Source organism: Ptychodera flava, chromosome 3 (assembly GCF_041260155.1).
Source record: "Ptychodera flava strain L36383 chromosome 3, AS_Pfla_20210202, whole genome shotgun sequence".
NCBI classification, from domain to species: Eukaryota; Metazoa; Hemichordata; class Enteropneusta; family Ptychoderidae; genus Ptychodera; species Ptychodera flava.
The window spans coordinates 23530181-23552859 of record NC_091930.1 but is presented as its reverse complement, the minus strand read 5'-3'; the positions used below and the strand labels follow the sequence as shown (position 1 = coordinate 23552859).

The window sequence follows — 22679 nt, the reverse complement described above, 5'->3', positions numbered from 1 at the left end:
CAGTTTTGTCCAGGACCCTGTACACTTATAGAACTGTACACTTATAGCACTTTTTCACAGGCAAAAACATTCTTTCTGCAATATTTCATTAATAACGGGAAGACTAAAACTTGCGTCGAAGACAGAAGACATAACGAGACAAAGAAAGCAAAAACGTAATGTAGAAATCAAACTTGATCGAGACAAGGAATCAATATCTCTCAAGTACTTTTACACTTTAACAAAATATTTTCCTGCAAATAGAGATGGGTTTGTTATCGAGGCAGTCTACTGTTTTGTAAATTTGCAGTATTAGCTTTACAATAGTCAGTACCCTAGTGAAAACAGACCGAATGTTTCTCATGCTTGATCAGGCAAGTGTACCGATTTATTTTTGTCTGACGTTAATACAAAATTACTCATTTAGTGATGATAGTCAATATTTTGGCATATATCAAATTATACTACGTTTTCAAAATATTGTACAATTTTTTAAAGCGTGGTTTTTCATAATTGTGTATCATTTCATATATATTATATATAATATATATATATAATATATTATATATATAATATTATATATATATATATATATATATATATATAATATATATATATATATATATAATATATAATGAAATGATACACAAATTATGAAAAACCACACGCTGTGTCTGTGTCAGTGAAAAGAAACCAAATCTTACTAACAGATATTACAATTTTAATTTATTACTTTAGAAGCAAATCAGGAACATCGGTATGTAAACTGTCCATTATAGACTGACGAATGAAGCTATCACATTTTAACTTTGTAATATTGTAGAAGCATTCTAAGTTTCGGCAAATTCCAGTGCAGTTCACAGTGAATAAAATACTTGAAAATATATTTTAGGTCAATCTGACTTATATTTTTATTATGCGGAAAAAGCTGATGCTTTGTAGATGTCACAGTTTTTCTTAATCAGACTTTCCGTTGGGTTATTCGTATGATTGCGGCCTATCTGAAATAAAAAAAAATGAACCAGATGTGAACTGATGTGCCCAAGTGGTTTATAACAGGTTCATTACATCAGCTTTGTAGTGCGCTTCACAGAACAATCAGACGTCTGTCAGATCATTGTATGTAGCAGGTTTCATCAACTTTTACACAGTACTATCTACATTAAAACACTAATTACAAAAATTCATTTAATATGCAAATGAAATGTTTGCTAATTTTACACTGCCCAATGCTTCTCGGGGTATTTAGATATTTATCAGATTAACATCTATAGAATGTTTCATCAATTAGTATCACTAAATCAACGTTCATTTAATATGCAAAAACACACTTAATTAATTTGACGCCGCTCAGCACTTCACGCGACAATTAGATATTGATCAGATCAATATCTGTAGCAGGTTTCACCAAATTTGGTGCCATAACTTCAGAGTTATATCACTGATGACAAAGTTCATTAAATATGCAAATGAACCCTCAATTATCTTCACACTACTAAATTCAACGCCAAGTATAAAAGAAAAAAAATGTTAGCAAAACGAGGCAAAAGCATACACCTTGCATCAGGGAAGCTATCTAAACGAAGCATAATTTTTTAAACATGTCATTTGTAACAGTTGAAGCGATGTATGCATTCGTTGCTTAGATAAAGTTTGGGCGATGTCTGGTTGTTGAGTGTGTGAGCATGAGTGCTTCATGAACTTTACAAAGTTTGGAGAAATCGCAGTCAGACAGATGTAACAACTTAGCCTGGTTATTAATTAAACCACTCTTTTTGACAGTGGGGATTTGTCCGAGCGGTTCTTTCTGTTGCTTCTACGCTAAGTGACAGGATGCTGTATGTTGTTGGTTCGAACCCCGTTGAAGACACCACGTTGTAACAGTGACTTACATACCATTACAAGAAATACGGAATTTTTCTTACGAATAGTTACATTAAGCACCTAATCGGTATTATGTCAACTTATTTTTCTAAAAGTAAGGACAAGATGACCGAGACTTACGGATAAGTAATTACTTAATTGTTAACCCAACTCGTAAATGTATGGTTATCCCTAAACAATTGGAAATCTAGTTAAATGGTCAAGTTTGTATTCTTATACTTTTGGAATATATTGATAGCGATTTAAATAAGTTTTTTGCATCAATTGGTAAGGGTTTTGCAGACAGGCTCCAGAGTATTTCAATTGCAAAATGTCTTTTTTCTTGATACCATTAACGAAATGTAATGTTGAAAACGTTATTGATGTTATTGACGATGGCAAATGGATAGGATAACATCCCTTCAAAATTTATTAAAGAAGATATTATTGAAATATCGTCACCCCTCTTCCACATTATCAACCTTTCGTTTACCATAAACCAGTTCCTGACTGTCTGTAAGTTCAATAATAAGTACCTTTATTGGGAAAATTGTTAATAAGTATGTCATTGATTATCTTTAAAAACGGAAGATCTTATATGAGCATCAATATGGTTCAGAAAGAATAAAGGCTGTAAAAAGACAATTGCAAGTGTTTGTATAGTTTCGAATAAAGGTAAATTTTCATTGTATTTCAAAAGCTTTCGATACTTTGAATGATGAGATCATACTTCCAAATTAGAACAGTACGGTATAAGGGGCGTACCTTTGAAAAGCTTTACGAGTTACTTGCATGGTAAACGCAAATATTTAATCATCAACAATAAAACATTTGAAATCATGGCTAAGCTTTCTAGCGGTGTGCTTTAAGGATTTCTATTGGGCCTAATGTTGTTTCTTGTTGCATCAACAATATCCCATATTCTTCAAACTTTATTTTCAATTTTAGACTTTATGCTGACGACTCTAACTTCTTGTACGTTGTTTATAATATACATAATGTCATTTTAACCAGAGGAACCAACAGTGCGTTTGATAAGTTAATGGTGCGATGTCACACATGCTGGTATAGGATGTCATAGGGATATGGAAGTACATGAACCCCTTTCTGTGAAACATAATCCTGTCAAAAAAGTTGATAATGTAACCTTTCTTGGATTCCTGTCGATATCAATTTCACATGGATAAAGCATGTTAGGTAAATCAAGAGAAAAATTGTAACATAATTGGTATTTCTCTAGAAATCAAGGAATTTAGTCCCTTAGCACATTCATTTGATTCTAATACAATTCATTCGTTTTGCCAAATATTACATATGGGCTTCAAGTTTGGAGAAGAACAAATCACACAAATTTAAAAAAAATGTTTCTATTGTACAACAAAGATTGTTCGTATTACTTCAGGAAGAGAGTAAAATGCACAAGCTGTACATTTGTTCAATAGACTTCGTATTCTTGATATATAAAGCATTACAGTTTACGTGTGAGTGTCAAATTCGAAAGGCTTCCCATCCACTTCAAAACAAAATATTTTACTTATTTCGATCACAATCGGTACATCAAAAATCAGAGTAAATGTGACCTTCATGTCCCTAGGTATAAAATAGAATTTTATTCTCAATCAAAATTGTTGGACCGAATTTTGGTATGGTATTCAAAATAGCATAAGATATATACGTGTTCTAAATAGTTTAGAATAGCATACAGAAAGCTTTTTTTCGTCATGATACTGATCTTTTAGTGTTTTCTTATTTTGTTTTTGTTCTTAATTTTATTTTGTTCAATTGCTCTGATTTGTAAGAGTTTAACGTAATGAAAACACCAAGTTCGACAGCGGCTATATATTTCTATTCCATGGAAAGTATTACTTGCAAGGTTGAACTTTATTAGTTAGATCACAACTATTTTCCAACCTCTTACCCACTTACTTGTAAATTGTGATTTTCACTGTATGTATAATGTTGTTGTTATTTTGTTTGATTTTATTAATGTCCCTCGCCAAAGTATTTAAAAGGGTGCTCATTCTTTTTACAAAGAAACAGAAGCAAGCCCGGCTAGTTAGCGATCTGTTAGTGAATCCAGACCTTGAAAACGTTTTATTACGATCAAAGGGATTATAAACAAAGTCTATGCCGAGCGCAGGCAGCCAGGCATTTCTGGAAAGAGGAATACGAAAAAATTTGCTGAAGACCAGTAGCCAAAAGGTCTGCCTGTTCGTTGACTTGAAAGGTTTTAAGCAGAAAATATTTAATCGTCATGGCCTGAGATTTATAAACAAGAAAGATGGTGTAGTGCCACTGGAAATCCGCCGAAAAAACACACCCACAGCAAATCGTTGAAATAGACTGCTGGCACAAGTCTATGTGCTGTTTAACACGAAGGTTCTGTTGAAACCAAACTCGACAGTATCCCCTTTCAAGTATAGGCGTATGCAACTCACAGCGGGTAGAAAAGAGGTGGACAGCGATATGTGGGCAGAATCGCCCTTCAATATGACCATACGATGGTTTCAACCGGGACTCGAACCCACAACGCACGGCACCAAATCTCCTAGCGCAGAGGACAACAGACAAACCGCTCGACTAAATCCCCAATCTCAAAAAAGATTGGTTCAATAACCGAGCTAAGGATATTACAATTCTGACTGCGCCCTCTCCACTCGCCGTAGAGTTCGTGAAGCACTCACGCTAGCACACACGCTATCATACATCTCACACAAACTATATCGAAGCGAAGCAATGAACACAACGCTTTACACCGGCGGAAGATAGCCTCGGGGACAATTCTGTCCACCTAGCAGAGCTATCAACCCGGGAAAGAGAAATACGATGGTTTCAACCGGGACTCGAACCCACAACGCACGGCACCCAATCACCTAGCGCAGAGAGTACATGATGAGTTTGTTGATGGGACCCTATCATCAGAAGTTTGAGGACGTTGTTTCCTTGTGCTCCACTTACCTGGACAACAAATCCTACAACAAGAGCTTACTCTACAGAGATGATGATGTCATACCACAAAACATATGCAGGGACACAGTTGTTGATCATTTTAGATGATTGCGCAGCATCGAAGGACGGCAAGAAGCGGAGCAACAAGCTGGTCAACTAGGGGTTCAGCGCACGACACAGCCACTTCAGTGTGTTGGTCGTGATGCAGCAATACATTGCATCAGCAAGGGGTTTAACAGGGAACATTGGGATGTTTGTGCTTTTTACACTCCAGCATGATAAACAGCAAGCGCATCATCAAAGAATATGGGATGGAGCTAGACAAAAAAGAAGACGCTCTAGACAGTAAAGATCTTCTATCCTTTTAAGTTGGTATCTCTTGGTGAAGATGCCCTTGTATTTCGAAAGTCGTATTTTTCCTCATCATTGAACATGGACTTCACTCTTGCTGCAAAATTTTGCCTGTACAGGGCTTGGAAGGCTATATGGTCATTCGCGGCTGTCACATTCTTTTGGCTTCATGAGGACGCTGCCATGCTTGGTGCAATTATAATTCGCAAACTGCTAGAGCAAGACATCGATACAGGTGTTCATTTTTTTATAGCCACACCAGCCCTTTCGTGGTCCCGTTGAAGCATTACTGTGCCAGTGAACTACCGTACAGGAGGCACATATTATGTGTAAAAAACTAAAACTAAAATTCGTTATAGAAGATCTTCACTGCCCTACAAACTTTTTTATATGTTTGATATCTTTACGACATCTAAGAATTCAGTATGCAAGCAGATGTATTTGGTTTACATCGAGAGATGGGTAAACAAATGAAAAATGCTAGTTGACAAGCCCCATTATCTTTTACTTTGTCGCAGTTCAATTGATAGGATCAGAGCAAACCTCGGAGATACGATGTAGTGAGTTGATCAATATGGTTTTATGAATCGACATTACTTTGACTGCGGTTATGATCCGGACGCTAAAGAAAACGTCTTTAGCTAAAGTGATTCATCTTAATAGTGTTTTGGACCAAATGGGAGTCCCTTCTTCAGTCGCTGGAATTGTGATATATTCCCACATACTAGTTTGATATTAGATGTTGTTTACCAAAAGATGTGCTAGAATCTTTATAAAGTTGTCTGACCCTTGCGTTGTTGTTGCTCAGACCGTTCGTTTCAATTATTCTTGTGTTTCATTTTTGCTTGAAAGAGGATGTCTTATATATTTGCATTTGTTTTATATGCTATGGTAAGTTATCCTGGAAGAAAAAACTGTCGCCTGTGTTTGATTGCGTGCAACTATTTCCAGTTTCTTATTAAATAATGTTTGATTGGGATGGTTTTGATGAATGACCTGAAGGTCGTTGTGTTGATAGGTTCTGTTGCTACGTCATTATTCTCATCTCTGTCAATAAGTTATTGCTCACGTTTAGTTAACTTCATTTCTGATGAATATATTTATGTTTTCTGTTATATTTTGTTGAAGATTTCTCGTGAAGTATTGATTCTTTTCATGAAGTCGACGTTGTTATTGCACGTGTGAGCATATTTAAAGAATTCACCTTTAATAAAGCCCTTGCCAGTGTTGTTTGGGTTGCAAGAACTGGTTAATAAATATAGGAATGTGTCAGCCACTTTTGTATGGGTTTTCTAATAGAGCCTTTTCGCTTGATTATATCTCTGACCTCCAAAGACCACTAAGTCAATTCTTTTTTATGAAACGGTCTATAAATACCGATATTCGGTTATTAGCTTGATCAGGTATCCGATAAAGATTGTTCCTTCCGGTTTGGTTTTGTGTATTGTAGAAGATACCATCATGGTGTGCATACGTTTCGTTTGTGGAATTGGGGAAGCTGTGAGTTGCCTTCTAAATATTTTTATAAAGGACATCCTCGTTCGAGAATAAATTAATCAAGAAGCAGTTTAAAGGAACTTTCTTACCACCAAACGAAGCAATAGTAAGACCACAATATTGAGATTCTTGCAGCTCACTTTTATTAACGTTTTCTACAATGAAACAAAACATGCCGGGATACAAAACCATTCGATCGACTGATGAAAAAAAACCAAACTTTTGTCCTGAAACACCTCTAAGACGAAACGGACAAGCATACAATCATTTTTCCGGCGACCGAGATCACATGACAAGGGTCAAACCACGTTTGATTCACCTGTGTATTACCATGTTTCCCGTTGCCATGAAACTATACCATATCAGTAAGAATGGTCGAAATAATGTGTGAAGTTGCCTTCATTTCTTGTTTCCATACTATATCTGCTTTCAAAGGGAAAGGCAAGAAATTTACATGGTACGCATGAAATGTCTTTAAGGATATCACTGACATCTTTGGAATACCGGAGGAGGGTCTAGCAGTTTTTATAAAGTTTAACTGGACAAAATGCTTGATATGCGTTGACATATTTACGTGTATTGCCCAGTGTTTATCGAATACATGACATAGACCGAGCAAAGTTACATATAAGAATGAGGCACTATTGGACCTATTTGCAAGAAGAAGCGATCATTAAATTTAATTCCTCCATTTCAGTTGACACACACACACATTCACAGATATATATAATATATATATATATATATATATATATATATATATATATATATATATATATATATATATATCAGAGTTTTACACTACATGTGTTCTCTGTAGATGAGAGGCATGATAGTTAGACAGAATGTAACTGTTCTAATGGCGACATTTTGAGATGTGCTCCGATCGCTTGTTTACCAGGCTAGGCTTCTCAGTATTGATGGTGAACAGTTTTTCTTTCAGGCAAAGGTTACATCTCTTTGTAGCATTCGAGTAAGCAGTAGTATGGTACAAAACAGACCAACTGTTTGCGTGAAGCATATTACTGTTCTTCAAATGCAATATGTGTTTGGAAAGTTCTGTACTGTTTTGTTTTTCTCGTCAGTGAAAGAGTTAGGGTGGTTGTAGAAGAGAGTTTTGAAAGATTATCTGTGAAGTCGATGTAATTTTTGCTGCTACCATCATTCGTCAATACCTTCGCTTGTAAAAATATTCTTGGTTTGGCCACGGTGCCTCTATCACCGGTCTGGCAACGCAGATTAATTTCCATTGTCAAAGGTGTGAATTTCACTTGGGGCAGTCCGTAGCGACGCGATCAGCTGAGCGTTTGGCGCCATTTTCGAATGCAGTGCTCTGTGTTTAGAGCCACTCTTCTCCGGGGACTGAAATTTTATCACAAATATCAAAATGAATCGATGTGTGTTCAAACAATCCAACCCGTTCTCTTTTACAATGGTTTCTGTGCCTGACTTCTGTAAGTACTCTGAGTATAATCCTCCATTTTGTAAATACCTTTGTTGTAGATTTGCCAAATGTCTGTTTAAGAACAATTATCTTAATTTTTTGCATGATACCATCTACGAAAACAGACGTGACATTGCCAACATTTTCATTTAAAGATATTGTGTCGATTTGCCGAACAGGAACACTGTTCCCGTTGTTTGAAAAACGTTGTTTAATTCTTGAATCGAGTAAGAGTTATGAGGGACTTACTAACGATTTGTGTCTAATAGCTGCATAGATATGCTAAATACATCTAAGGCATGGCCTTTATCATTATGTTTTAAACAAAATCTGTCTCATTACGAATGATAACAGATTGCATAACTTGTTCCTTCTTTACGAAAATATTGTCGTTTTCTGTTTGCGTCAATATTCAAGCTCGCTGATTAAGAATGCGGACTTTGATGGATTGCGGGCTGCGATTTCCTCTTCTTTTCCCAAGTTCCATTCCCATATCTCCAAGTGAATGATCCATGTTGTTTATGTTTGGAAACACATATTATACAGCGTGAGAAAGTGCGATCACATTAAAATGTTCTTATCCTAAAAGATTGCATAATATCAACTGTGATTTCCATGCACTCTTTTGATTAAAACAGACGTGAATAACCTTGCTTACTCGGGCGCACCAGATCGGCAGTTTTCCATGCCAGGCAAAAATATCACTCATAATGTGCATTTTTCTCAAAAGCACAAAATGACAAAATTTACAAAATCGCTCACACACGAGAGTAATGCAGCCGAGCAAACAGCCTCGCATGAAATTTCACTCGAGTACAGCAGGTTTTAGATAGCAAGTACGAAATTACGTTACATCTCGGTTACTTACCTTTACAACAAGAATGACAGCAATCGCAGCATAGTGGTCTCAAAGCCCATTCCATTACACCGTTTGGGGCGCGCGCCAACACCAGGCAAGAGAAAATAATAACAGGCACGCATAGTAGCACGATCCACACAATGATAAAGCATCTGTAATAGAGAAAAAATACATTTCGTCTCACGGAAGACAGACTCTTAACTTAAGACATGTTAGTTTAATTGTATCAAAGAGGTTTTCAAGGACAACTACTGTGAACAGTTCCTTTTTCACGTGATCGCAACAGCCTACACTGTTATTGTTGCCTTACACTGTACAAATTGATTGATATACGTTCAGTATATTTACGTATATTGACGTATACGGAACGGAATTAATCATATACGTAGCGTATATATTGTAAATTGAACATTTCAATACGTTGATATGCGTCGCATATACCTTGGGTCGGAACACACACGGCTTTTGTTTTTCAGCATGTTTTTTTTACAGAATAAACGATTATAAGTCTGTCCCGCCCAGTAGTGTGCGTCGATGTCTTCCATATTTCAGGTTTTTTACGACACAGGGAACATAGGTAGTTAGACCTTAAGCGTAAAATCTCCGTGGTTTCAAATGCAAAATGTGGCGATATAAATTTATTTTTTTTGTTTTATACCCCCACGTAGAGAAGATCGCTTTGGTGCGTTCCAGCTATGCGCGTCGCCAATGTGCTATGTTGACAGCACGCGAAATTATCTCATGCGCATAAGAAAAGATCTTGTGATCACGGGATAGTTTCTTGTGATCACAAGATCTTTTCTTGTACTCACGAGATCTTTTTTGTGATCACAAGTTCTTTTCTTGTGCTTTCAAGATCTTTCTTGTGCTCTCAAGATCTTTTATTGTGCTCTTAATATCTTTTCTTGTGCTCACGAGAAACTATCTCGTGATCTCAAGATCTTTTCTTGTACTCACGAGAAACTATCTCGTGAGCAAAGATATTTTCTTGTGCTCTCAAGATTTTTTCTTGTGATCAAAGAATCTTTTCTTGTGCTCACGAGATCTTTTCTTGTGATCACAAGATCTTTTCTTGTGCTCTCAAGATCTTTTCTTGTGCTCTCAAGATCTTTTCTTGTGATCACGAGATATTTTCTTGTGCGCACGAGAACTTTTTTTGTGCTCAAGATCTTTTGTGCTCTCAAGATCTTTTCTTGTGCTCTCAAGATCTTTTCTTGTGCTCTCAAGATCTTTTCTTGTTCTCAAAAATTTGTTATTTTTTCACCACAAAAGATTGACAAGTGATAAGGTTTGCTAGTCTTGTTTGCTTATTTGTTAGTCTATCCGAAGAAGTTTGTTTTTGATCACATTTGCCTTTCAAAGGTCAGTATTTAAAAACGATGACATATGTTACAGCACATTAGCTTTTTCTCATTTGATAACTCCAACAATGTTTACCTTCGATTTTAACAGATTTACAGCATGAGAGAAAATGCCGAGAGAGTTTGACCGGTTGACCTCGCTGTTAATTTTATGCAGGAAATTACAATAACAATGCTTGGTCGAATGACGCAGTGCCTTGAGGGTGGGATCACCAGTGGTATATGGGGAGGAGTACCTTCCCGATGGTGATAAGTGGTGCAGATTACCGTCGCCTAGGTGACTGGCGTATACGCGTGCCAAAAGACACCTATGGTTGATTTCCTGTTGACCAGTCGGATGGCAGAGTTGCAAATACCTGGACTGAACCATTTGGTTTTTTGTGGGTGTCGGTGGTACTTTGACAATATAAGTAAAAATGCACATATATGAGTTTATTGTCTTGTTTATGAGCGGCCAGTATTTTCAACAGCATAAATTATGTGCATTTGCCCTTGAAGGAATAAATAATTTTCGGATAAAACATCGCGAATGTAACTACATTCCTTAAGCTCGGCGTACACTTAAGTGCCCCAAAGAACCATGAAATCGCCCGACTTTCGATTGAAGAGCCAAACCGCGTATACAGAAAAAGTGGCAGATGACTTTATTTTTAGAATCATAGACAGTATAGCGAGATGTAAAAAATGTGAAACAGGCTCCCCACCTAACTATCCTAAATGTTTTTGTGTCGAGTTTGTGTTTGATTCGTTTCGAAAATGTGTTCCTACATTCTTATCCGATTGTTTGTGTTAATGAAATGTTTGTTTCGCTTTGGATATTTGTAGAGAAGTTTGGATTAGTGTGTACGGTAATGTTTTGTTTGTGTGGGGAAAGCTTATGGCGAGACGCAGCCGGACCTATGTTGTTACAAAAGTTGATAGAGTCGCCCTTTGACGCTTGCGTTTCGAAACCCGAGTGTGGTTTCTCATCAGTCGCAGTGTAGATTCTTTCCTTAGTTTGTGTTTGTGAAAATTTATTGTAATGCATTTTAGTGGTCTTGCTTTCCGATTAGCGAGGCAAGTATATTAATTTTGGTCACGTTGTGAGTCCGTTGGTGGTTCGGTTTGTTTGTTCTATATTTCCTTTACTTCGGTAAATTTTGTTTTGACTGGTGTGTCTTTTAGATTTTTGCGGAGGTTTGTGAATTTTTAGGCAATAAGTACCACTGCGGGGTACGGATTTTATGTTTATTGGATCAAGATACTTACAAGTATCCTGGTTGATGTGCTTGTTCTCGTACATTTTAATTAATAGTTCATTTACTTTGTTTACTGTTTGTTCTGGCTTGTTGTGTATAATACTGAGTGTTACGTAATTGCCTTTCGCATTCGAGTACGTAATCGTTTGTGTTGACAATAACGAAAAACCGACCCTTGTCGAAGGGTTATTTTCCCAAAATTGTCCAATGTTTGCAAGCTGGTTTATCGCGATTCTTTTGGCACGCGACATGTTTTGTTCCTTGTTTGAAAGGGTATCTCTAGAAGTGCGATTTAGCAGCTTCAGATAGCTTTCAAGTTTTTGTTTTTTTGTTTTTCGTGGAGTCCAATTTGACTTTTCTTTGAATTGGTGTTGTTGCGATTGTTTGTGTCTCACGATGTAGCGTAGTCACATTATACGACTTTATTTGTTGAAATCCTGAGGTGGTTTTATTCTGTTTGGTTTTGTTGGTGTCCGAATGAATTTTAAGGCTTTGCCTAGTACTATTTTTCGGAGTTTCATAGTTTGAGCGATGATAGGTTGTTGTTGAATTTCATGTTGTTGTCGGCTTTTCTTTGGAAATAGCTGATTTATTTCCACGGCCATGTTTTCTGTTACGTTACTGTGATTGTTTATTTTGTATTTAATGTTGTGTTTCAGTTGTTTGTTATGTGTACGATTTTTGTTATTTCTTTTAAGTGTTTGTGTGTTCTATGTCATCTTATCGTATTTTTGGTAGTTCCTTTTTGGAGTATTTGGTGGCCTGAAAAGGGCCGCTTGGTATGGGTTTTTGTTAGCGCTTGGCGCGTTTGTTTTGGCGATAAGCCTAGCTTTTATGCTTCTTTTCGCCGATTCGATGTGCTTGGTGAGTAGGTGTTTGCCGCCTTCTTGTCACTGTGTGTGCTTACATGGACAGTCTGCATAGCCCTTGAATGTGGTCTCGATTTTGATCAAACTTACAATTTAGGAGTATATATCAAAACTGATAAATGATTTATGTGATTACTGTAGCTATAGATAGGCTACATTCAGGACGGGCAGCGACGGGCAGTAATTAGTAGGCAAAACAGGTGGTTTTCACCGTGGGCAGAACTCAGTGCAATGATACTGAACATTAATAGTAAGCCTGTCACCTTGAAGGTAATGCTGTAGGTGAAACAAGGACACACGATGGTACAAACAACACCACAAGTGAAAACGTACACACAGAAATACACGCGTTCCTACGTTGTGCTCACCGGGCCACGCGATTAAAATATGACTGATACTGCTGGATAGTGTTAATTAGGTCGGTAAACAGTCAATTAATAGTTTAATTGACTACCTGGGTGATTGGCAGGTCGTGTCCAACGACGCATATGCAAAGCAGGCCAAAAGACAAAAGCCCCCAAAGTTATTGACAGCTGGCCAGGGGTCACCATGAATACGTAATGAAGCTTCACTACGCAGAAACTGCGTAGTCAAGCCCTTCTTAACCGGTCAAACTCTCTCGCATTTTCCGGCATGGCATTCAGTGACATTGTTCTGGTTGTTGAACTTTGCGATATGATGTTATAGTATAACATTTGAGCACGTGTTGCATTTTCCCAAAATAAGAAATTAACGCTTGTTTACCAATGTGAACAATGTCCAGTTGTTCCCTATGTGAAAGGTTACAACTTTTACAATGCCATATCACATTTAACATGTGTTTTCCTTAAAACAAGAATGAGTTTTATGTGTTTACGTAGTGGCGCAGAACTAATTCATTTGCAATAATTATTGAGAGGATACACTCTATCGACTGATCGGAAAGAAACCTGGCATTTATTTTGGTTTGCTATAATTTGAGGTGACCATAGTAGAAACCTTCGTACTGAATTTATTATCACGTCACGGTGTGCTGCAGATTAAAACGGTGAAAGACTTGAACTATAAATCTCGGAAAGTTTTGGCGATTACTGTTAATGCACAAAAACGAAAATTAAACTGACATCTGCAACAAAATCGGAATTCTAACTTTGTCCATGTTTCGTATGTTCGTTTGTCAGTACAGTGCAACGCAAGATGTGAAACAAAGCAATTATTGACTGAAATCCCAAAAGACATCGCACACTGAAAGCTGTCACTTCTTTCGTTGTTTGCCGCAGTGCTCTGTCCCTCTTGCTCCACTCAATGGCATAATCAACTCAGTCTAGAAATTAAGGCTGGGCTCATCCACTAGTTTTTACAGTTGTGTTAGAAAATATAATTAGCAAACGAGGTACTATCTTAAGAGGACACAAAATTATCTCGTGTGCACAAGACAAGATCTCATGAAGACAAGAAAAGATCTTGTGATCACGAGATATTTTCTCATGAGCACAAGAAAATATCTTTCGAGCACAAGAAAAGATCTTGAGAGCACAAAAATAGATCTTGTGATCACACGAAAAGATCTTGTGAGCACAAGAAAAGATCTCGTGAGCACAAGAAAAGATCTTGTGATCACAAGATAGTTTCTCGTGAGCACAAGAAAAGATCTTGAGAGAACAAGAAAGATCTTGTGATCACAATAAAAGATCGTAGCTAGGTACAATCTACGATGATCATTTTCTGTTGAAAAAATATTTTTCTGTTTTTCTCAGAAGTTTTAAAAATTCACAATTTTCTCTTCTTCCACTCCTCTCAGAACGTCGACTTTCGAAGTTCGACATCGCGATGCTCTTTTGTTTGCAAGGCTGGTTTTCGCCCGAGTGTTCATGGGTTGAATGAGATTAACAATGGCCGCGGAAACGAACGCTTCCCTCGCACAGGGACAGCTCTCTAAAAATGGTTTTCGCAGTAGCCCACCTAAAACCTCTGACCCCAGGTTTGTCTACAAAGTGTAGGCAAAATTGGAAGGAAGTTGTCTATGGTCGACCATTTTTTCGACATCTTTCAATAAGTCGAACGATATCAGCAATTGTTCGTTTGCAACAATATTGGTGAAAAAGAAGTCAAAAGATAGCGATAATGTCCCTTTAAATTGATGATCTTTTATTTTATCTTGTCGTTCCCTTTCTCTTTCCTTTCTCTCTTCCTCCCTCTGCCTTTCTTCTATTAGTAGTCTTTCCAGCCTTCCTCTGTCTTTTCGTCTTTCTTCCATTAGCCTATTTACGCCCTCTGCCTTTCTTCCATTCGTTATTCTTCTCCCTATATTATCCCTCTGTCTTTCCTCCTTCTGTAATTTTTTTTTTCCTGATTCTAATATTTTGAGTTCTAAGGAAGGCTCGGGCACATAATCCTTCAAAGCAGATTTATCATTTTTTTAAACTAACGTTTTTTTTTATATTTTGTACTGAATTTGTTTCTGACGCATAGATCTTCTGATTCTACCTTAAGGAAATTAGCCAATTTAATTATGCCGTTTTTTTCGAGAGAATTAATATCTTTATATCGTCTCTCTTGAATTTTGCCAAGGTGAAAATTCGCTGAGTTCACAGTACACTTCTGGTAGTTTAGTAAAGGCTGGCAAAGTAATGTTAATTAAACGACACGAAATGGTCAAATCCAGGACAAATTACACATTTCTGTTACATAAGAAAAACGTTGAAGTCAGCTATTTTCTTAATAACAAAATTTATCCAATAAATAATCACTAATAAAGTATAGACTGTAAGAGTTTGAATGACCTAAAATGACCTACTCAACGACGTTTCCACCTACCTACCTTCTTACTTTCCTACCAATCTGCCTACCTACCTATTTCGTCAAAACGAAAGGTATTCAAAAATAACAGAACTAATAACTAAGTGAAGGGACAAAGTACAAACTGTACAGTAACGTTTGAATGACCTTCAATGTCACTATGGAACCTAAAAATCTTCGGCGATAGTAGGTCTGCAAGATAGATTTTTATCAGTGTACAAATTCATGGTTGAAGTGTTCGAATTCGTTGAATACTTACCTTTCAAATCGGCTTCACTTGTTTCATGATCGGCGACTTTCTGCTCTACATCAACAACCTTAGCACGGCAAACTCCTGATAGAATTACAGAAGACTTAATCAAGTCAGTCATTACAGCCCTGCGACCACACAGTTATGAAAATGTTTTGAAATTTGATATGCAGGCTACCTAGGGTGATTTCAATTAGATTAGTTGAAATCATATAAAATTTGCATATTTGTATTTTTAAGGCAATTTTGTCATTTTTTGTCAAAAATTCTTTAAAAATTTTCTTCTTCAAACTTAGATGTCACATAACTTTGATATTTTGTACATAGGTCCCTAGAGATGATTTGTTCAAATTGTGCAGAATTATCTTAATTTTTTTAAAGTTAATTTATGATACATTACAGCTATGACAGAATCTGCAATTTTTTTTTTTTTTTTTTTTGGGGGGGGGGGGGCAATTTTTGCATTTTTGGTCAGAAAATGTTCTCAGAAAATTACTCGTCAATTAGCTTTAAATCGGTTGACATGCTGTTAGAGATGATCGTAATGCAATATGTAAATTATGAGTAAATCTTCAATTGTGTTTTTTACAGCTTTTTTGCCATTTTGGTCTGGTCACTAAAATGAGCTATCAAAGATTTTCACCTTCGTCGTCTACATATTTGTCAAAAATAGTTATTTTCTACATAACACAGCGAGCATATCGCCGCTAGGTCGATGTTGGCAGTAGCATACTAGGTTCTAAACGTTTGCATAGCCTTTGGCCAGAATTACAATAACGAAAATAATGTTAATACTTTAATCATGTTCAGTACTAGCCCTGCATTACACACCATGTTTAACCTTTGTGACAAAATCGTGGGTAATTGCGCTTAAAATCTTGACAAAAAATTACACAAACGCTGTAATGACATCAAGACCTGACACAATTACTCTCTGTACCAAATTACATATATCCTTTTACGTAAGACTGGAACAAATTGTAGGTCTGACCTGGCATGAACGCTGATGTTGAATTAGTAGCGTTTTGCGTTATAGTGCGCGCTTGCGACCAGTTCCAGCTCACACGTCTTGTTACCGCACCGAAACCTGGAGTTTAAAGTGGAATGTAACTGACAACTTCAACTCTTGCCTAGTCCGGAACATATACTTGATATTTTCCTTTGGGGAACGTGCTTTCGCTGTCGTCGGCTGCCTCGGTAGCTAAGACCACAGATACCCGTGCTCTGGGTAGTCTGATGGAGCGGTCGATTTATGCTCGATCTATCGTCCCGTACTGACAAAAAAAGTATGTTAAACCAAAAAAAGCATATGTAATATGTGTTCTCCTAGTACACACTCTCGAAATATGTAACAAAATGTCTGTGTATATACAACAGAATGTCTAGGATCCTTGCGACTGTTGTAGTACGATCCTAGATCCAACAACTTCCACTCTTTTGAGGACCACGCTTTCGCTTGTGACGACTTCCTACAGTGGCCATGGCATCCCACTAGAGCTCGGCTGGTTGGTAACTGAGCATAAGGCGGATGCATGCGCACTTCACCGGGATAACGTTATCTCCTTACGTTTTTAGATACGCTGACATAAGAAAAGGACAGCACGCGACTTTGCCTACAATTGCATTCAAAAATTATATTACACAGATTCAAAATTAGCATAAAACAAAAAAAAAATGACCAAAATCACCAGGAAGGAAGTCTTTACTCTTACGATGAAACGTGATTCGTTCATGTAGTAATATTTTATGGTAATTCAAAGGTATACTGTCACCTGTTTTAAGTTTGAAACAGTTACCATGAGAAGAAGAAATCTAACCAATCGCAGATTTAAAGCGGGTGACCGCTTTTTAAAACAGCGCCCTCATATGGGCATTTTGAATACCAAAGAACGCCCCTTGAACCGTATATGGCCATATTTTGATTACAGGTGACTGTAAACCTTTAAAGGCAGTACTCTTTAGTGTTAACGTAACACCAATAATTTCCCTCAAACTACGCAGCAAAGACCTAGCACAGCCGTTTGTGAAAACATTCGAAATAAGCTTACAGTGAGAAAGCACTGACCAAGACATTCAACAATGGTTGCCGTACGGCATGAAGGTACTAGTTACTCTCCTGACACCATGATCGAAGCGACAGAGTAACCATGGAGGTAAAAGATAATTATTTACCTCCATTGACTAACATTCATGTGACCAAGAATAGAAGAACGGTGGTTATTACTCTTATTTACTTAAAGTATTTTTGTCACCGTATCAACCAATGAGCGATGGTCAGCTATTAGCCCTAGGGCCGATGTAAGTCAAGAGTGATCGGCTATGACTACGCCGTACAGAAATACGCAACCGTATAATGGCCCAGCCTCTAAGGGCGAATTAAGTAGCGCACGTGTAGACACTAGAGTAGTAGCTGGACCCTTCTTTTATTTTACATGTAGTCTTTGGTCGGCCAAAATTGCAGCCACTGGGTTTGTGTTCGGCGATTTGAGTTCGGGTTCAATGTTTCCCTCTATCGTGCTGGAGGGTAACGTAGTGAACGGAATTTCGTAAACAGTACTTCTCCAGCTGCAACAATTCCTTAACTGCACCCTTTGTTCATCATTTACAGAGATCACTAGCCTCAACTTTTGCACCCACTGAAATCGTGTAATGTGTCGTGTTTTCCTGTGTTTCATTAAATGCTCGTGAGTCTTGTAATTACAATGTTGCTTTCCCACTCACCTTCCGTTTTAGAGGGGTGACCAAGGTGGCAAGAACAGCCAATTTTGACCAAAAACGTTAAATAAACTTGGAAAATGTGCTAGGAGCGCGCGATAGATATATTGACGACATAAACAAAAGTTTATAGAATAGTAGGATTTAGAGAGGTGTGACTGGGTCAATCTGTTCAGTTTATGTGTGGGGACAATTTTGAATGGTTAGGTAGAAAGAGCGCCGCCATTTGTTAAGTTGGTAGGTTTTTATAGTCACATTTTAGAGACTTGGCGAAGCAACATGGCTTTTGGGAAATCAATCATGTCTAATTGATTGCTATGGAATGAAGGGAAATAAATTATTTTAACTACTTATCTGTAATGTATTTTACATTTACCTTTATGCTCTTTTATGTATTGCTTTAATACACACTTGCATGAAACAATGTACATGAGGATAAAGGTATTTCTTGCTTATTCTCAGAACCTGCTGAAGCTCGAGTGAACATTCTATTGACGGATAGCGCAAAAAGGTTAATTTTCTCGGAATATTAAGAAAAGACTTGTGAAACCGATGAAAATATTAAGAGCCAATCCTGCAATACTTGCACTCCTTACACATACTAGTATTATCTCGTAAAGAACACAACATGACAGCTTTTCCCCACACAGATTTTGACGTGGTGGCCATGGCCTGTTTGGCCCAAATCAGCCATACCCACCGAGTCTGTTAAAATTCATGAGTTTTCTCTTCTTATTTACGCATACACTTTATGGAAATCTGGAGAATGGCCATTACATCAGCTTGACAACCCCCACATGTGGGCAGCGAATGCAGATTACTCTTTGCATGTAGCTAGCTCCATGCTCTTTGTAAGACAGCTGTGATTAAGAATAGTGTTGGTTTCACTAATTTCCCTGCAATAACAACACTAACGTTCATCAAACAGGGAAAACTATGCACACCCAGCAAAGCCGTGTGTAATGACATTCGAAACACTGAGAATGCGATGACCAAGATATTTCTCAATGCCTGCCTTATAGCATGGAGGTACTAGCTCCGCACCTGGCTCCATGACTAACCATGGCGGTAGAAGAGAACTTTTTGCCTCGTTGAACTGACGTACGCGTGAACTAAAAATAAAGTCACGGAGGTTACTATTAAAGTAATTTTTCTGCCACGGTAACAACCGATGCGCGATGGTCAGCTATTAGCCCCACGGCCGGTGTGAGTCAAGAGTGTTCGGCTTTGATTATGCCGTATTTATAGCCCTGCCACGCAGAGCGGAACAGCGCGTGTGTAGACGCCAGAGAAGTAGCCGAGGTCCTTCTTTTCAAAGTCCGTGGTCTTTTGTCCTTGCAAACTTTACAGCCTCCTAACTCTGTGTATGGTGATTTGTGTTCGTCCCCAGCGTTTCCCTCTATTGTTGTGCAGGTTTACATAGTGAATGGAACATGTACACAAAGGTCCACGATGCATCGTATCTATGGTGCATCAGAAAAACATGGGAATGTTTTCTCTTGAGAAGGGGATTAACTGCATACAATTAGTACCTAGTTACAGCTTGAGGAAACTTTTTAGAAAACACAAACGGACCCTGAAGCATTTCCTCTAGTATTAAAAATCCATGTGGGCACTGACCTTTTCCGTTATATAGGGGACATCATAGTTTTTTACTCCATGGGTCCACTATGTAGATAGTTTTCTTTTTTCGGCCAAACCACGTGTGTTGCAAATTTGATTGTATTTTTATCTTTACTGAACTGATATGACCGTCACCAACTTGAACAATTTGATGTCGATTTGTTGCAGTTCTAGCACCTCCCCCACCAAACATCCCCGACAGCTTCTCTATATTCTCGTCGCGAAACATCCGGGTTTTAGCGTGGCGATGGAGTCATTTGTTGCATGGAGCTACCTCCATGTTTGTTGCGTCACGTCACGGTAAAAACATATGACCGAAGTTCGGATTTTTCGACTGCTATACTGTACAATATATTCAACGTTTCAATGTAGATGAATGTTCAGTTCTAATGTATGTCACACAATTTCTGTATCGTTTGCTGTCTTGTAGCGTCTGATCTAAATCCACCCCTATGTTAGAACCCACTGAGAATGAACCCGGCATGGCGTCTCAAACAAAACTTCTCAGTTGTGTAACAGCTTTTGGTAGTTTAGTCCAGAACATAGACAGTAGAGGGGGATTCCCCTCTCTACTGTCTATGTTTAGAACTACTATTATATAGGCAACATGATGTCTGACCAGTACATAGGCCTAGGGGTAATTACAAATGCTCAGAACAGCCATTTTATCCAATCACATACTCGTTTCGTGAATGGTGTAAAAAAATGGGCTTATCTAACCTATGCGTGTGTTAAAATCCCGAGCTGGCCACTTTCTGTGTGGGGAAAAGTTGGAATGAAAATAGGAAGGGAAACTGTGATTATCATACCTGTAAACAACAAAATGGTAAGCGTACACCTATAAATGCCGATGTAGGATGGCTCTTTGCCCATTATTTCCACTTTGTCCAAAATTGAGTCTGCCACAGCGAAAGCACCACCTTGCGTCGGTTGAGATAATGTAACTCTGAGCGTCGTAAATGTAGCCAAGACGCTTGCGTGTTTCGTCATATGTTTATGACCACACGGTAAAGGGTCAAAGGGTGTTATTTGAAATCGGGTAAAGTGAACAATATGGCTTGTTTTTTCTCACAATATCGATCACTTTAACGCTGACATTTTAATTAAAAGTATATTTTTTGTAGCTTATCAACTTAGCACGTTATTTCGATATCAAATTTGAAATGGCATTGTTAATGTTTTCATATGTTTATAATTTCTTTCTCTGTTCGTCTGTTCGTTTATTTAGTTCTCTAACTGATGTTTGACGTCAGAAAAGACTCTGGCAAATTACGTTTTGTGAACTTTAGTACAACAGAACGAGCACACGCACTGCACCCTGCGAAAGACACTTTAACTTAAGCTTATCCAGTCCATTGCAGTTGATTGTGCTTTAAGAGGCACAAAATAAAAAAATCGACTATCTTTTCATGTTATTTTCGAGTTGAATTTTGCTTTTCCATAATTAAGCCACTTTTTGTATGATTGCGTGTCCTTATTCACAAACAATTTATGTACTTTAAGGGACTTGGATTTGACCACTATTTTTAGCTGTTGGATCTATTGGTTGGACAATCATACATAAATGTTGCTGAAATGTTATATAGATATCAGATTGTTACAACATTTCCCCTACATCTCAAAATCGCAACCTCAAAAAGAAGATTAACTATACATCACATCCTCTGATGCTTAATAGAAGGAAAAAACTACTGTGACTCAACCTTCTGCAGGAATATCTAAACACGCTATAAACTGAACATACTCATGTGCTTCTCGATATGCCAACATTGTCTATAAAATGACAGGTTTCGATTACACGTTTATCATAACTTTGTTTTTAATTGTCGTCACTATCTTTTTTGAAACGCAAATGACAAGCGATTGTAGTTTTTTGTTTTGTTTTGTTTAGTTTTTTTTTCAAGATTTTAGATACTGGTCCGACAGATGCCGTTTGTTTTTCTTAAAGCATTTAGAAATGTTATGTCAATTAAGGGTTCATTTGCATATTTAATGGACAGTGAAATTACGTAATAACTCTAAAATTATGGCACAAATGTGGTGAACCTACTACAGATATGATCTAATAAATATTTAATTTTACTATGAAACATTCAGAAGTGTCAAATGAATTACGGGTTCATTTGCATATGTAATGAACTTTGTAATTAGTGATATTACTCCAACATTACAGCATTAAATTTGATGAAACGTGTTACATATGTTGATCCGAAAGATATCCAACTGTCCTATGAAGGATTGAGCAGTGACTAGTTAATAAACAGCTCATTTGCATATTAAATTAAGTTTTGTATTTTGTGATTAGACTCTTAGAGTACTCTGCGGAAGTTGATGGAAAATGCTATATAAGCTTATAATGATATAAGAGATATCTGATAGTTCTGTGAAGCGTACTACTATTAATTAACCTTTGTAAAGCACTTGAGCACATTCAGTTCACATCAGGTCCTCCTAATGATAAGATATGTATTTTTCCAATGAGGAAAAGAAACCACAAACAGAGAAATTACATATACATTAAGGATTTGTAAAGCGGGTTTGGGACTAAAAAATAGTACTATATTAATCGAGTCCGGCATCTACAATACACAATCACTGAATTCATCATTATGTCATAGAGCGCTACGTTGAACATTTAGCCTTGCTATTCGTTTCAATTATATATCAAGGTAAGAACATAACTTATAAAACTCTGTGCTAAGATAAAATATAGTTAGATAAATAAGAGATGGCTTTTGTAACTTTGAATTCACACATATTATTCTAAATTCTCGTATTTGGTTCCAGATTGCAACGCCACAGTATTTCATTTTAAATTGGCCAATTTAGTACGATCACGACTTCAGCGTGCGCTTAAAAGCAAAATATCAAAATTTCCGTTTTGATGCATCATGGGATAAGAA

The 22679-nt window shown here is 37.3% G+C and overlaps 1 long non-coding RNA gene across 1 annotated transcript; it reads right to left on the bottom strand.

Annotated features, from left to right (window-relative positions):
* Positions 1-690: 690 nt before the first annotated feature.
* LOC139129778 (uncharacterized) lies at positions 691-20755 on the bottom strand. The gene is made up of 4 exons (XR_011551668.1): positions 20586-20755; positions 15448-15522; positions 8952-9094; positions 691-980 (listed from the first exon to the last, which is right to left on the bottom strand). It is a non-coding gene; the product is annotated as an uncharacterized lncRNA (long non-coding RNA).
* Positions 20756-22679: the final 1924 nt, after the last annotated feature.